Below are 18,315 nucleotides of genomic sequence, written 5' to 3'. Positions count from 1 at the left end.
AGATGGCTAACATGACTCCATTAAGTATTCTCTTCTCTAAGCTAAACATACCCAATTCCTTTGGCTCATGTGCTATCATCTCAAGACCCTTCACCATCTTAATTATCTTTCTTTGGACATTTTCCAGATTATTCAGTTCGACAAACTTTATTAAGTGTATATCAAAAGTCCAATGCAATGGATTTATCAATGTCTTATCTAAATTGTAGTACTTACAAACAAACTCAGCACTACAGAATTAGTCTGACCAGGACTGGTTACAGTGGGACCGTCATCTCCCTAGTTGTGGACACTAGGCCTCCTTTAATGCAACCTAAAATGACATTAGCTTTTTTGGCAGCTTATAATCCATCAAACCCTTCGGATCTTTTTTAGACCAATAGCTGTTAGCCTTGTTTCTCCCTTAAGTGGCCTTAATGAAGTGTCCTTCATTTTATTGCCCAAGAATTCTGTCACCTTAAGTAGTCTTTTTCAGATTCTTTCTGACCTACCATTTGTGCCTGTGTAAGTCAACAGAAGGGGTAGTAGTCATCTGGTAGGCCAGGTTTTAGGAGCTTAGATATATGTTCCAACAAGACAGCCAGCCTTTCTGAACCTCTTATCAGATTGGAGATAGCCTATATTTCAGGCTGGCATTACTCTGATCATGCTGACTTCAGGACTTCTCATCAGGGAATTGCCACCCACCTTTACTTGCCTCCTCTTTCTTTGATCCCTGCCTACTTGTCATTATTCTTCCTTAGAAAGTCCAGCTCCTTCCTCTTCAGAAAGATCCTCATATAGGTTACTTAGCTCTAAGTGCTCAGTGTTCTTTTTTTTTTTTTTTTTTTTAGTTTATTTTTAATACATTTATTAATGAATTTTATGAATTATGTTAGGGGAGAAAAATCAGAGCAAATGGGAAAAACCATGGAAGAGATAAAAAAAATAGAAAAAAGAAATGAACAGAACAGGTATTGATTTACATTCAGTCTCTTTAGTTCTTTCTCTGATTGCAGATGGCATTTTCTGTCCAAAGTCTTTTGGGATTGCTTTGGATCATTGAACTACTCAGAAGGACCAAGTCTTTCACAAATGATCATCGCACAATGTTGCTGTTATGTGTACAGTGTATTCCTGGTTTTGCTTGTTTCAGTCAGCATCAGTTCATGTAAATCTTTCCAGGCCTTTCTATAATCATCTTGCTCATCATTTTTTAATAGAATAATAATATTCCATTATCTTTATGTACTATAACTTATTCATCCATTTCCCAATTGATGGGCATCCACCCCTTTTCCAATTCTTTGCTACCACAAAAAGAGCTGCTACAAACATTTTTAGTGCTCAGTATTCTTTTCTTCTTTCCTTTTTCCTTTTCTCATTTTTTTTTTTTTTTTTTTTTTCACTTTCAGACTCCTGACTTAGGTCAGTATTATTGACTTGCCCAGGCACTGGGAATACAAAGAGAGTTAAAAGATAGCCCCTGTTCTCAAAGTGCCTGCAGTCAAATGGGAGAGGCCACATGGCAACATCCATGTATAAACAAGATGCATTTAGGAAAAATTGGAAGGCATTGGTACTAAGGATGATTGGGAAACACTTCTTGCAGAAGTGGGATTTTGGCTAAGATCTGAAGGAAGCCAAGCAAGTTGGGAGGCAGAGGTAAAGGGGGAGAGAATTTTAGGCATGATGGACAGCCAGTAATAATGTCCAGAGCTGGAAGATAGAGCGTCCAGTGTGAGGGACAACAAGGAAGCCTATGTAACTGGACTGCAGAATTGTTGTTTTTAGTCCTTTGTTCTAGAAGAGGACCAATGATGTCATGAGGGTGATTTCTTGAATTGCTACTGAATTGGATTTAACTGAGGCAAAGTTATCAGCTTCATTCTCTCCTCCAGTGGAGGGGGAAGAGTATATGGAGCACAAAGATTGGAAAGATAGAAAGGGGGCGGATTATCAAGAGCTTCAAAAGCCAAACAGAGGATTTTGTAGTTGATTCTGGAGACAGCAGCAATGAGCCACCGGAGTTTACTGAATGGGGGAAAGGGGAGGAAGTGAGTCTCAAAATTAAACTTGTGCTTTAGCAAGATCCATGTGAGAGTCGGGAGAGCAGGAGAGGCTTGAGTCAGAGATACCAACCAGCAGGTTATTGTAATGAATAGTTCAGGTATGAGGTCCTGCACCAGGTGGTGATGGGGACAAAGAAGAGGCTGGGAGAGTTAAGAGAGAGGCTGTGGCAGCAGAAGGGATATAAGGGCTGAAAGTAGTGGTGATACCTAAATGGGAAGCCCAAGGAATTTGGAGAATCAATGGACTTTTTCCCATAGAATCTGGATGTGGATATAAATATGCTAAGACAAACAACTCCCCCACTTCCATTCTCATTCTTTCATTTATTAATGAAATGTTTACCGAGTACTTAATATATCCAGACCCAGGTTAGGGCTTTGAAGTTATTATTATTATTAATTATTATGTAATAATATAATAATATATTGGCTTCAGTATCTTTGCCAAGAAAACTCTAAATGGGAACATGAAGTCACATGACTGAAATGACTAAGCACAACAAATATACTAGTAAAATTATTATAATATATTATAACAGCTAGCCCTCCTAGTGTTTCAGGGTTTACAAAGCACCTTACTTTTGCTATCTCATTTGATCTTCTCAATAACCTTATTAACAAGAATAACAACTGATTATATATCTCAAGTTTCTAGAGTTTACAAAGCACTTTAGAGAGACACTTTTTGGAGACTAGATGGAGAGATAACGTACAACACCTAAGTTACACAGGTAACTAAGTGGAATTTCTGATGGGAGGAGCTGGAGATCTAATTTGAGTGAAAGTTATCTCTCTTTTAAGACTCATAAACATAGAGACAGAAAAGACCTTGCAGGATACTAAAATTTAATCTAATCCAGGTAAGCAAACCAAAGGTCAGAATTGTTAAGTAAGATACCCAAGATCACACTGTTTAAGTGGCAGATCTGAGATTTTAATTCAAGTCCTCTGATTTCCCAATTCAACATTATTTCCCCAGTGCCAGGATATTGAACACTTGTTTTTATTTTAAAGGGGAATGTTGTACTTGTGATTTATTTGAACAACTGATAATTCAGGAAGAAATAAAAGAGACTTAAGGAATTTCTCCTAGCATCTTTTCTTTACTTCCAATCCAAGAGCCCAATAGAATTGTGGCTGAACTTTGCTTTATATGCAGTAATAATGGTGAACCTGAAAAGTTGAATATGAATTCTTTTTGTTTGCAAGGATGGGACAAATTGTACTATATTTTAAATGTACTATAGCAACTCACTGTTTAAAGGAAAGCTTTGATAACTAAAGCAAATCATCTACCTAATTTATTGTTTTTATATTTTTCTATCCTGAGTTTGCTTACGTTTAATTATTTTCTTCATATTTATTCTATATATGCCTTCTTATATGCTTCTTTCCCCCCATTAAAATGTAAATTTCTCGAGAACAAGGATTTTTTTCTTATATAATATTTGCACATTATATATAAGCACAAGGTATTTGTTTAATAAATACTTATTGACTGATTATCTATCCCATGTACCAATAAATGGCTTGACACATGGTTGGTGCTTTATAAATGCTTATAAATTGTAGACAGGTTATTGGGAGCTTTGTAATTTTGTGGGTGTGGTGATCCCAGAATCATTATAGAAGCATTGGAGTCCGTGTCTTTGTTTCTTGAGAGGCTTCCAGAAATTTCTGGATTTTTTGAGACGGGCAATGAGGAGAATATGGAGGTGCTGAGTAGCCAATGAATTGTGGCTGTCATTTTCTTTGTTTACATGGAATTTTTCTGTCTTGTTTCCAAAAATCTATTGTGGAAAATCCATCTCCTGTTCCATGCAATAGGACCAGAGTGGATTTCCTGTCTCCTCTGAGTTTGAAGGCAAGAAGAGGCTCTCTAGGAGGAAATGGTCTTTCCAAAGTGTAGCTGACTCTGGAACCACCAATGTGAAAAACAAATGACTGTCTGGGAGCAGACGGAGTACCTGAACTACAGAGTCAAAATTACCAAGTTATCTTTCTCAGAGCCCCCGGGAGGCCTCCTGATGGTTTGTAGGAGACCCACTGACTAATTCTCATCTTCTTGTGAAAGATGTGGACCAGGCTTCTATGTGTTTATTTTTATTTTGGGGACAGGACCCAGTATAGGGAACTTTGGATGGGAAAACTCCCTTTATCAATGCAAATCGGCAAAAAGCTGTGTGAAAATAAGAATTCTGATCCCGTATCATTGCCTTATTGATCCTAGTTAAAATTAGTTGCTTTTCTGTAACTTGTTTTAGAGAATCACCTGAAGGCACTGAGACTTTAAATCACTTTTTCTGAGTAGCAGTAGCCAGTCTGTATCAGAGATGGCTTTCTACCCACTCTCCTGTGCTGTTTCTCCATTAACTTTCCTGGAAAGGAGGGCAGAGCTAATCTGACTGACAGTGAAAAATAGTTTAAATGTGTCCTAGCTGAAACGTAGTGAGAAAAAATATATATATTTTAAGGGGAAAAATGTACTTTTAGTCTGGGTACAGTAGGTACCGTCAGACACAAAGCTCTATGAAGTTAATTACAAAGGTGAGAAGTGTTCTTTGACAAAAGGTGTGCATCGGCATCTTTCCAGCTTGATGGGCTCTCAAACACCGAGTGAAACTGTACAGGGAGGGTGACCTCTGAAATGTAAACACACTTTCCATTGCCTTCCTTTTCTGACCCTGCTTGGGACCAGATCCGGCGTTTGTTCTCTCCTAAGCCAAGGCCAGTTAAAGGGATTTCTTTAAATAGCCCTTGTCCAGACCGTAGGGCAGGGTGAGGGTAGCTCTGTGCCGGCACTTCTCATGAGCTCTGGTTTTCCTGACAACAGGGGAGCTTTCGCTGCAAGACCAGGTGTGGGGAAGCTCCCTGAGATGCTGGAATCAGTGACTGCCTGATTTGTGAAAAAGTAGCGAGTAGATGAGCTGAAGTTCCCCATCCCTTTCCTTGGAACAACAGCAGAGTGGGGATAAGAAGTCTGGTCATCTTGTGCTTCTTGTATTTAAAAGAAGTATATAAGTTGGGGTTTCTCTTCTCTAATTATGGTCTTTTTTCCCTCTTCCCCCGGAATAATTCTCCCAGTCTGTAATCTGGGGTAGGTGGTACCTATAGTATGCCAGCAGCAGTGGGCGATGACTTCCCACTCTGCTTCCCTGATGATGTCAGGACAGAGAACATTGGCTGGCATTCTGAAAAGTGCCTCAGTCCATGGGTCTGCTGAGGAGGGTATGATGTAAGGGGAGGGAGGGGAGAGGGCTCTTCACTGCGGGGCTGCTGACCAGGCCTTGGTAGGGAAGCAAAGGACAGGGCTCCTGCTGGTTAAAGGGTTAAAGCTGATCAAAGAGTTATCACATAATGATCCAGTGGCCTCTGGATTGATCTTTTCCCCAGCAGAGGAAGATCCTCCGGCAGGCAGGGTGGATTTTCTCCTGTGGGTCTGGGAACCTCAAGGGGCTCTCCTGTCCCTTTGCAAGGGCTTCTTGCTAGGTCTGCTGTGACTACATATCAAGCTGGAAGCCTCCCACGTTTCTAGGATCCATGCCAAAATTCGGTCTGACGGAACCCCCAGCCTTGACTATAAGCCGTAGGAGAAGAAGCTCAGGGGGGACATTGTGAGCCTTGAAATGCGATAAGTTAAGTTACTAACCAGTAGGGAGCTCATTTCCTGAACAATTAATTACCAAAGACCTGATGAGGTTGGAAAAATGGGTAGTCGAAGAGGAGGATGATTAAGGCTGGACCTGGCTACATAAATGTTTACCTTTTTTTCTTTTTTTAATTTTTGAACAATGTCATGTCCACCCACTTCCTAGACTTTTAACTTCAGCACTGTCAGATTTCTTTGGAAATAATGAGGCTTGGCTTAGCTGGAAGTTAGTCACGTGGAACAGATTGTATGTATCAGAGCACTTTTTTTTCATTTTTAAAAGTAATGTTTAATCTCTCAAATGTATTCTCATGCTATCCCATCTCGCTCCCATTCTTCCTAAATTCCTTTTTTTTTTCCTTAAAAGAATTTGTTTCATATGTTTATATCTTATTGGGTGAAAATTTAGAGACTGATCCTTTGAGTCTTAAAACTCCCATAATTAAGTGGGGGCTAAACTAGATAGGAATTAGAGACCCTCTGTATATATAACATATAGTATTTTTAAAAAATTTCAGATTGCATAACATTATTTCCATTCTAAGACCTTGGATCAGAAAATCTAGTTCTAGTCCTTCCTCTGTCTCTATATAATTGGCTGGGTGATCTTGGGCAAGTAAATCCCTCCCATGGATCACCTTTTCTTTCCTATCAAATGAGGAGATTGGATTATAGAGATCCCTTTCAAATGTTAACATTGTGTGAGTTTTTGAGCTAGGGCAAGGAATAGGCAGAGTCTGCTTGTGTGCTAAGTGATTCTGGGAAGCCCCTTGGCTTCCCTCAAAAATGTCTCTCCCACTTACTTACTGAAGCCCCAGAGCCCTTCAATTATCCATTTAAAACCTCTCATTCCGCAGGGAGAGATAAGTAAATGTTCACATTTAGTTGTCAGCAACTAAGGGTAGATGCTTGTCCTAAGAACAGGTTTGTAAAGTCTTGGATGCCTAAGTGGGGGAGAGGGAGGACATGGGGGGAAGCTGAAGATTTCTGTACTTTATAATTTTGCTGCCTTCTCTGGCCCTAAAAATAAGACAGAGTCAGTCCTCTATCCCAGAGATGAAGCTGTGATTGATTTCAGCCCCTCTCCCTCCTCTTCCTTGGGTCTCTCAAGCTCTTAGGATATCTGGAAGAGGATCTGTGGTCTCATTAATCCAAGGCCCTGATGTATGTATGGAATGAGAAGAGACTAGGAAGTCAGGAATGAGCAGTGCTGTCCCAGATCCCAGCCTCCCTGATTTCCACAGCCTGTGAGGTGGTTTGTGGATCATGTTAAGGACCTGAAATGTCTCCTAATATATAGAAAAATGACAATTTCCCCCAGCTTCTCATCTCCTTTTCTAGAGGGCCCTGTCGGGTTCAAGGCTGCCATCTCAGAGTGATAGGCAAAGTTGTCAGTGAACAGATGTAGCCTTTTAGCTTTTCTCTCCCTGGGAGCAAGGTCTGAGTTGGCACTGAAGGTTAATCTGGGGCCCTATACATCAACCTAAACTGAAGCATCATTCATGGAGAGCATGGCTAGCTTTTGGCAGTAACAGATTAGTCCCATGTTTGGAAAACAACCCATTTCAGATTCTTCCCCACTTCACTGCCCCAGGAATAGTGAGGGGTTTAGTTTCTCTTGAAAATGCATTAGGATGCCAAAATGGATTGGCACTTGCAGTCAGCAGCAGCCCAGAGCATCTGTCAGCTTCAAGGTCATGTCTGTTCGTTTGAATGGTGTATTCAGGGGGTGAAGAAGGCTTCTCTGGTTAGAATGGAGTTGGAGAGAGGACTAAAGCATCTCAGATGTCTCTGGCCCTAGTGGAGAGAAGAGTTGGAGAGCCAGCCACAGAGCAGCCTCAGGATTTGTATAAGAGAAAGAACTCAGTCAAACACTCAAGCAGAGACCAAGAAGGGAGTGGGGTGGATCTTGGCAAGAATTTCTGAAGTCAAAGACTTCAGAAAGAGTCACTTAGGGAAATGATAGTCTCTAATTGTTAACTTGCAGCAAAAGATAAAAGAGGGAGGGTGCTGTCTTGGGCAGTACAGAATCCAAATGGAAGAGTAATCCTAATTTTAAAAAGTAGATGGCATTTATATAGCACTTTAAGGTTTGTAAAGAGTTTTACACATCTCATTTGATCCCAACAACCCTGTAAGTAGATATAATCATTATACCATATCATACCAAGGCACACAGAGGTTAAATGTCTCAACCTGTGGTCCCAAAGCGTGGAAATGTCTGAAGCAAGATTTACACCCACATCTTTTTGCCTCCAAAGCCAGTGCTCTGTCTCCTATTTCACAAGGATGTTCTCTAGTGCTCCTGTTTATGGATGTTATACAGTCCTAAATACATCAAGCCCCAAAACAAAAGAGTCCTCTAAACAATATTTCCAACTACTCAAAAGAGTTTAATAATTCCTGCAGAAAAGCCAAATGGATAAAGTGTCTACTGTCCAAACTTTAGCATGAAGCTGAATGGATAGCTCATTGAGCTGCATCTTCAGTACCCTTAATTTTGGGCAGATTTGCCAATAGGGAATAAACTGGACTTAGAATTGAGTTTAGTAGGAGGAAGAAGGGAGGGGTATGGATTGTATCTGAGAAGTTGTATGTAAAAAATGCCATAACAGACATCATCTAAGGCAGCTAGGTAGTCCCGGAGTTAGGAAGCTCCGAATTCAGCCCTGCCTGATACTTAATAGCTGTGTGACTCAGGACAAAACAACTATTATCTGCCTCTGTTTCCTTATTTGTAAAATGGGATAATTATAGTACTTTGCTTTCCAGGTTGTTGTGAGGGTCAAATGAGATAATATTTATAAAGTGCTGATCAGAATTCCTGGCACATAATAGTCCCTTAATAAATGCTTGTTCTTTCCCGCCTTCCCCAGAAAAACATGATGGACCGAATGAGAGGGACAACAAGCCTGTATCTTGTGCTGGTATCCCCTTTGCATAGAGTTAATTTCCAGGCAGGACAACACTCGCACTACTCATCTAGGGAGAATGAAATGGAAATTAACCCTTTAGAATTTTACAAGTTCATAAAATTTATTTCTGGAAAGGACCTCAGCAATCTAACTGCATAATTCTATATATGAAGGAACCTGGACCAAAATAAGAAGGTGATTTACCCAAAGCCTCCGAGTTTGGATTTGAAGCCAGATTCTTTCACTCCAGAGCCAGTACTTTTACTAAGAACACACCATATTCTTTTTTTATCCATAGACTTGCAGACCATAAACTTTTAATATATTGAAATCTTTTGTGATATTGTCAGGGCTTTGGATTGGTACAGTGCATAATGGGATAGACTTGGGCATCAGGAAGACCCAAGTGTAAATCCTGCCTCAGACACTTAGTAATTTGGGTTCCTGGGGAATTCACTCTGCCTGTCTCAACCTCAAGTTCCTCTTCTGTAAAATGAGGGGGTTTTACTTGATGATCTACAATGTCTCTTCCAGCTCTAAATCTTTGATTCTTTGATGATTAAATGACTTCCTTAAACCAGGGGTCCTCAAACTTTTTAAATAGGGGGCCAGTTCACTGTCCCTCAGACTGTTGGAGGGCTGGACTATAGTAAAAACAAAAACTTTGTTTTGTGGGCCTTTAAATAAAGAAACTTCATAGCCCTGGGTGAGGGGGATAATCGTTCTCAGCTGCCGCATCTGGCCCGCGGGCCGTAGTTTGAGGACCCCTGATGTAAACTATCAGGCTTTTCTTGGAGGGAGTTTGTATTCTTAGCTTCTTGACAACTAAGGAAGGTGAGCATAAACATTGGTGGTCCCTCTCAAGACTGAGATGTGTAGAGAATAGATGATACAATGAGCTGTCCTGTGAGGACCAGCCTAGTCAAGCCCAGAGAATCAACCCATCCGAGGTAGTAGATTATTATTGTTATTTTTCAAACCACAATACTACATGGAGACTGTCTCTTAATATGGGGCAGGAACTTCATCTGTTTTAATTCAGGGAGTGTCTACTCTGATGAAATCACCGGTCCTTGAAGTACAAGAAAGAATATCAACATCTGTGTAATTAGAAACAAGCTCTATTATAATTGGGTCATACTATACTTTGTATAGTGATTCTGAATTCTGGTAGGGCCTCTTTTAACAAAAACACAGATGTGTGGGAACAAGAGAAGTAAAGAGATGATGTAGCCAGGCCCTCTGAACATTCGTTACACACACACTCTCATACAAACACACATCAGGCTGACCTTCAGCCCTCTCCTCAATCTCTCCTGATTTTGGATGGTGGTGATAGAGGAAAGGTGGATAAGCAGTGAATGACCCCATCCCCAGCCTCGTGTGGAAGAAGTGATTGTATCTGGCTTCTTCCTCCAGATGGATCCTAGCAACAGGGCTACAAGCAAATTCCTTGCCTTTTTCGTGTCTATGAGAGTTGTGAGACTAGTTGAAGGATACTTTTAGCTATTCTTTGTAAAACTGCTTTCATAACAGGTTTGTATGACAAAGATAAGGAAGGAAAACAAAGCTGAAAGGGGCAAATGACCAATAACGAGGTTGGCAGAGGAACTCTCTCCTAACTGGGAAAAAAAGTCATGGGATTTTGTTCAGACTGAAGGTAAAATTATATAGCTCATTGCATCTTTTTTCTTTTTTTTAAAATCTGAAATAGGAGAAAAAAATCAAGTAATTATGTAGAAAAAAGGTGTTTAAAGGCTTTTTTGTCTTCTTCTCAAGAAAGGATCTAGTTAGCTAGATAAGTCAGAAGTGATTAGTAATAATGAAGATCTGTCAATAATGTATTTACTACCATCAAGATATTTTGAGGAGACATCCTGTTTCCCAAAAATAAGACTCAACAAGCAAGCTGTGTCCTGAGCTTGACATAACAACAATCCTTTGCATCTTCTGGAACTGATGGTTCTTGGGCTTGGGTAAGCACCAAGAAGACAAGCCCTGCTATATATGCATTTTTTATCACTAGACAACCTGGCCTGACTGTTGCTGTTGTGCCTCACTATTATTGCTGCATTATACTGTGTGATTCCTTTGTCTAACCACAAATATATAAATCAAGTTTCAGTCCCACTACGGGCAGGACCTCAGGACGTGTTATCTAATCTGCCTCTTAGCTTATCCCTTACTTTGAAATTAAACTTCTGCTTGAGATTTCTGATTCCTCTCTCTATTCTGCTGTTTGGCTCTGGCCATCCACAGGTTAGAAACTGGTTCAGTCTGCTTGTTATAAAATAATTAAAAACTCACACAAACACACACACTCATACACTCTGTCTCTCTGTCTCTCTCTGTCTCTGTCTCTGTCTCTCTCTCTCTCTCCTATGTCTTATTGATAGGTGGTAGGCAAAGCCTGATGAGAGACCCATCATCCTTCCAGTTACCCAGGCTTATGAACTCATCACTGACTCTTCAATCCCCCATCTAATCATTTGCTTAATTTTATCTCTTTGTCTTCCACACATCTCATATCTGTCCGTCTCCTGCTTTCCATCCTACTGCCCTGTTTCAACCTTTCATCACCTCTTGCCTAGAGGGTTGCTCTGTGTTCCTAACTGGGTTCCCAGCTTCTAGTCTCTTTCCTCTATAATGCATTCTCTGCATAGCTGCCAAAATGATATTCTTAAAGCAGAAATATAACTAGCTCATTCCCCTGCTCCAGAAAATCCAAATACCTGTAAAATAAAACACAGAGAGACCCTCTGGCATTTGTAATACCCTACACAATTTGGCTCCAGCCTACCTTTTCAGGCTTTTTTGCGTGTTATTTCTTTTCACACACTCTATATTCAAGTAACGCTCACTTGGTTTCTGTTATCCAAATTTGGCATTCTGACTTACCACCAAGGGAGCCTTTGCCAAGGCTATCCTACCAAGAATGTACTTCCTCTTTTCTTCTCTTCTCTTTCTCCCTATATGCCTACTTCCCTTCAAGTCCTGATTTCTATGAAGAATCTTATGGAAGTCCTTAGTTAGTGAATATTTCCTGTTTCTTCTCTTATCATTTATATGTTTATTTCTTCACATTTTATATTCCTTCAGTAATGTGCCTTAAGATAGGGGCTGTTATTTTTGTTTTGTTTTATTTTATTTTTGTATTATTAGTGACTGTTATAATGGCCTGACATAGTTGACTTAAGAAATTTTTGATTGGATTTCATTATGTCAAGTTTACATTTTGTGAGAAAACTTGGGATTTGTTCTAAAAGTGGAATAGGAGAAATAGGATTGGATTGTTTTGTGATTAATTGCAGCAAAATAGAACTTCTTCCTAGGTGTGTATTTTCTTTAAATCTTGTTCTTGCCTTCTTTGTAGAAATAGAGACTAATCGATAATTGTGCAAAGATTTTTTTAAACAGAAAAATATAGTTAATTATATCTGGGTTATATTATAATTTTCTTTCCTTATTCATAACTAGGAATACTTGGTTGTTTGGCTTGCAATAGAACTAGGGATAACCACTCTAATTACAAGGCATAGAGCTCTATAGAGTCGGGAGCAGGAACCAGTTAGAAGTTAGCTTGAAAAACTCAGATCTCTTAAATGACTAAATTTCATAGACATCATTTCTGTGACCCAGACATGTCATTGCATTGACTCACCAGGGTAGCATTATTTTGGGCTTTGGAATAGGGTGGAGGGAGGGCAAAGATTACAAGGGAAAGGAAATTCCATGTTTTTCTCTTAGCAATATGTTCATATTTCAGAAATAAGATCATAACTTAATTTTTAGGATCAATGAAGGTCTCAAAAAATACTGCATTTGCTTCACTTATTTAATTCCAAATTTTAGCATGATAAGAGTGTGGCTAAGCTCTGTTGACCAAACATGAGTGTATCAGCCTTGAGCCAAATTAGGACAGAGGCTACTCTGTTTCTGTGTTGGACCAGAGGTTCCATTGGAGAATAGGCTATCCTCATTGTACCCAGGATAGAGCTGTGCTCAAAGCCTCCTGGAAGGGGATGCTATGAACAATAAAAGTCTTGAAGGATTCCTCTTAGAAAGTGCAATTCACTCAGTGGGAAACATTATACTTTCGGTGTAATTTTGATTTATATTATTGAAATAATAATGTGCATGTTTTCCTGGTTCTGCTTTCTTTGCTCTGCATCAGTCTATATAACTCTGCAGGTGCCTCATATTTCTTAGGATTCAGTGGTATCACAACATCACATTATATTTACATGCTTCAATTTTTGTTTTTACCCTTATTGGGTAACTTAGCACTTGTGGGAATGTGGGTCTATTTCTGCCCAGACCACTCCTGTGGGGCTTGAGATAGGTCCTGGGAATGAGGAAGGGTATTATGTGAAATTATGGTTATATAAAATGCAATAAAAAACTTGTTTTTTTAAAAAAAAAAGTCTATAGACGGAATTACAGGTGATGGCGGAAATACTATAAGGCAGGAGTCCTTTTAATTGCTCTTGAATTTTTTTTAATAATAGAAACAATAGGCATTGCCTCATTAAGTCTTCTCATCATTGGTTCTTTCATTTCCTTTTCCTAAGATTGCTTTACCCCCAGCCTATTTCCTTTGGACAGTGTTCAGTGAAAGACTAGTATTGTTTCCCAACTCCCTGTCCCCACTCTAGGGCTCAAGGCATGCTACTGAAAAGTTCTGTCCATGTCTAAGACCCCGACCTTGACCTTTGCCCCAAATAAATTGGGGAGAGGAAGCTATTTTCTTTCCCTGCCATGGACTGGAAAAAAGGGGATCATAGAGAAAATTCAATGAACATATAAATAGAGATGTCATCTATAAATAACATAGCCACAAAATATTCCATCAGCAGAAATGCCTGCTCAGAGTGCACAGAGGTGACCCACTTCCTGAGTAAGATAATTCAATTCTTTGGTTATCATTCTCCGGCTAACATAGATTTTTTTAATGGGGGGGTTCTTGGGAACCCCCAGGAAAAGTTAAAGAAATCCTCTCCCTGGCTTTCAAAAATGCTAGATTCTTTCCCTTCTTTTCTCCCCAAACCTTTCTCCAAAGGAGCCTTTATTGGTACAGTGGACAAAGTACCATGTTGTTAGTAAGAAGAGGATTCTGGTCTTCCTTCTTCAGCTAGCCCACTGTGTGACTATGGGCATCTTTCTTTTCTTCTCTGGGTCTCAGTTTTCAAAAGGAAATTAGCCTACATATTATATAAGGTCTAACATTCTCTAATATCTATGGGTCTCTGATCTCTCCACTGTACACAGAATTAACCAATTCTGTAATATAAATTTTGTGTAATCCAAGTATAGATTCAATTTAGGGAAAAAAGGGAACCATTAAGAAAGGTTTTATTTTTCATGTCAAGTCCTTGGTATGAACTTGGAGTCCTCAGCAAGACTCCTTACTTATGATCAAGGTGTCCAGTATTAAGACTTCAATCTGTACTCAAGATTGCCCTGACACATGGGCCTTATAATAAAAATGTTTTGTGAAGCCCTCACCATAGCTCCCCCCATCACCTTTCTGCCACACTCCTGAAATTCTGCTCTCAGGAATTCATTTCTATCTTGTTAGAAAGCCTCTTCAAGCCTTCTCTTTCTGTTCATTCATTCAACAAACATTTATTGAATACTTCACATTTGCAGAGCACTACTAGGTAATGGAGTGACAATATACTTTATTTAAGATAATATCAGTTCCCATAGACCTTTTAGTTTGGAAAAGTGTTGATGAATACAGAGAGCTATAATATACATTACATGATATTAATGAATGTTAATGATTGTTTTGTTTACCTGGACTTCAATAAGTTTTGAGCCTCAAGGCAAGGCAAGCATTTATAAAGCACGTACAATGTACCAGGCAGCTGGGCTAAGTGCTAGGGAATACAAGTATAAGTAAAAAGAAAGATAGTACATATCCTCAAAGAGCTTAAATTCCACTGAAGGAAGATAACATAGAAAAGGAAGCTGCAAAAGGAATTCCTGGGAGGAACTCACCAATGGAAGAAGAGGACTGGAACCTTGGAGGAATGTGCTGAGAGAAGTTTCAGGATTAAGAGGGCAGCTGGGGCAGAGTGGTTAAGTCTGGAAAATCAACAACAGAGTCCACTAACCAAAATATCATCTAGCCTTTATTTCTCCAACTTATCTCACTTCACCTGTTTATTTCAGTATCCTCATTTTGTAAAATGAGCTGGAGAAGGAAATGGAAAGCACTCCAATATCTCTCTCTGCCAAAAAAAATCCCAAATGGAGTCATGAACACACAATTGAAATGAGTGAACAACAACAAAATCCATAAGAAATGTCATGAGAGATTTTGTTAAATGTTTTATTAAAATCTAGGTAAATTCTGTATATAGCAATTCTTCAATCTTTAAGGCCCCTATTTCTTTCTAGTCTCCTATATCTTTCTTGTTTTTTTTTTATGTCTAGACCAAGTTCAGTGCCTAGAGCACAGTTTGTGCTTAATAGAAACTTGTTGGTTGATTGATTGATTCTGTCAGAAAAGGAAATTGGGTCGGTCTGGCATGACCTGTTCTTCATGTTGGCTTCTTAGGATCTGAGATGCCTTTCTTAGATAGTCCCTAATCATCCTTTTAATCATAACTTCTGGAATTTTTTTTTCAGGAATTTCAGTCAATCTCACTGGTCTGTAGTTTGCAGACTATCCTCTTCACCTTTAAAAAAATTGGGAAGGGGGCAATCATATTTCTCACTCCTGCCATTATTTCTCTCGTTTTCCATAATTCTTTCTGAGGCATTTGGGGTTGAGTTGACCAGAGTCACATGACAATTAAGTATCTGAGGCCAGATACAGGGTTGATGCTCTTTCTCCTATACCACTAGCTGCTTATGACTTTTTAAGAATAAATGACTGACCATTGGCATTTTGCCTATCCTTTTTTTTTTATCAGTAGTATTTTATTTTTCCAAATAAATGTAGTTTTCAACATTCATGTAAAATTTTTTTGTCCCATTTTTTTTCCCTCTCTCCCTTAATTTCCCCTCCTCCCCCCATCCTCAATATAGCAAGCAGTCTGAGATAGGTTATACTATCTACAAGCCTTTTAAACACATTTCCATATTTGTCATATTGTACAAGAGAACTCAGACCAAAAGAGAAACAAATCATGAGAAATAAAAAGCAAATAAAAAATTCAGTAATAGTAACAGCAAGATTATATGATGATCAACAATGATAGACACAGCAATGTAGTGATCCAAGACAATTCCAATAGACTTGGGATGGAAAATGCTATCTGCATCCAGAGAGAGAACTATGGAGACTGAATATGGATCAAAGCATAGTATTTTCACTTTTTTTTTCTTTCTCATGGTTTTTTTCTCCTTTTGACTTATTCTTTTAATATTTTCAGATGTAGGTCATCTGGGCTAGGTAACCAAAATTTCTTAAGGGCTCCTCATAGATGCTCCCTTACCACCTCCTTACTTACTTTTTATTAGTCATTTTTATTGTGTTCTGTTCTGTCCAAAGGTCATTCTCCTTGGTCAAGAAAACAGAAGAAACGCAATTCCAGCTTCTCTCTACTTTCACTCATTACTATCCTATTTTCTCTCAGTGAGTGCTGCTTTCTTTTTTGATTCTCTTTTCCTCAATGTAGCTAACAAAACAAACAAAACTCAAAAGATCCTCATTTTGGGTTATCCTTAGCTATTCTCCAACCTCAAATTATTCTGAGCTTTAGGGGTACTAACACTGATCTTGTAGTACCAAGCTAGGATTTTGTATTCATCTCCCATTTCTCTTTTCATGTTCTCTTTAAAAATTTTTCTTAAATCTAATTTGATGTAATAATGAAGAAGAAGACATTTCAAGTCTAGAGAACAGCTTAAACAAGGTTTTGGAGATGTGAGAATCCAGGGCATGTTCATGGAGCATGATATATAGCCTAATGCCTGCAAAATGGATTGCGTAGTGATAACAAAACAAGGCAGGAAAGTTAGAAAGCCAGATTATGGAAGATCTTGGATGTCAGGTAAAAAGCATCTGAATTTACTTGGGAGACAAAAGGGAGGCAATGAAGATTTTTGAGTAGGATAGTGACCTCTTAAATATACCTCTGTTTAAGAAAGAGGTGACCATTTAAAAGATGTTTTAGAATGAGGAAAGAGTAGAAGCAGGACAACCATTGAGGAGGCCCTTAGTGAGCAAAGAAGGGTAGTGGCAATAGGGATAATAGAGGAAATGTTGGGGAGATGGAAATGATAGGAGGAATAAGGTCAAAGATAATCCCAATGTTATGACTCTGTAGACTTTTGAGTGTCAGGCCATAAATAAAAATAATGAAGTCAGAAAGTAAAGGGGGGAGGATTTTTGGATGCAGGTTGGGTGTGAGGTTCCAATGGTTCATCCAGAGCCATGTATAAGCATTGGAGATGTGGATCAGACTTCAAAATATAGAAAAAAAAAGACAGGGCTGGTCCTATAGATTAGAGTTTTTTGGTGTCAAAATGGCAATTTAAGCCTTGGGACTACATGAGATTGCCATAGGAGAGAGATATATAGAGAAGAGTAGGCCAAAAATGTGCTCATTGAGAGGATAGATACTGAAGCTGAAGCTTAAATACTTTGACCACATAATAAAATGACAGGATTCATTGGAAAAGACAACTGGTGTTGGGAAAAATTGAAGGCAAAAGGAGAAGGGAACAACAGAGTTTAAGATATATAGATAGTGTCATGGAAGCAATGAATATGAGCTTGGACAGACTGGGAAACAGTGAGGGATAGAAGGGCCTTGGAGTGCTGTGGTCCAGGAGGTCATGAAGAATCAGAAGCAAATAAATAAGAACAATTTAAAGAACAAATCCCATGAGAAGTTTGCTACAAGTCACAATCCTTATCAGTCCCTTAGTTTGAATGAATTTACTAGACTTCTGCTAATTAAGTCGAGAGTAGAGCACTGAGAAAATGCCAGTTTTAATTGGGGGGAGGAAAGAGGAGGCAGGAGAACAGTTTGGAGTCCAGGTCACTGGAAAGGAAGAGGAAGAAGTGATGGATGAGAGAACAAAAAGAACATCCTGAGTCTCTTGGAGAAGGAGAAAAGATTAAGAGGATGGAATAGATCAGAATGATATGAGTACACTAAAGACAAAGAATTACCGAATTTAAGAGTTGAAAGGGACCTTAGAAGCTATCAAATCCAACTTACACAGGAAAGAAAGACTTAGGAAATATATAATTGATCACCCAAACTCTGCAAGAAGATAAAACTGTTCATTGCACTTTGGCCCAACTCTTAGGAAATTTTTCCTGATGAATCCAGTCTGAGGTCATATGTCCTTTCTAAACTGCCACATAATATTGTTGACTCATGCTAAACCTGTAGCCCACTAACACCCCCAACTCTTTTTTTTCCCCAGAACTACAATCCATTATATATGTGAATTTGATTTTTTTTTTGCATGTAAGTGTAAAACTTTACATTAATTTTTCTTGCTTCATTATATCTTATTAAATTGATCCCAAAACTCCTTTTAGATCCAGACTCTGTTATCCAGAGTATTAACTCTCTCACCCATCCTAGAGTCATTTACATATTTGATGAGCATGGGGTTCATCCCAGCTCTCCATATATACTATCTTGGACATCTCTTGCCATCCCTCTACTACTTGAATCCAACAAGGTTTGAATTCATCCACTTATATTGTCATTTGATCCATATCTCT

General features: G+C 38.9%; 1 protein-coding gene across 3 annotated transcripts in view; it reads left to right on the top strand.

The window, feature by feature from the left end:
* Positions 1 to 18,315, top strand: part of SH3PXD2A (SH3 and PX domains 2A) — a 319,685-nt gene that overhangs the window by 115,053 nt on the left and 186,317 nt on the right. The gene's annotated exons all lie outside the window — the stretch shown is intronic.

Source organism: Sarcophilus harrisii, chromosome 2 (assembly GCF_902635505.1).
Source record: "Sarcophilus harrisii chromosome 2, mSarHar1.11, whole genome shotgun sequence".
Lineage (NCBI taxonomy): Eukaryota > Metazoa > Chordata > Mammalia > Dasyuromorphia > Dasyuridae > Sarcophilus > Sarcophilus harrisii.
This window is presented reverse-complemented; position numbering and strand designations above follow the sequence as displayed.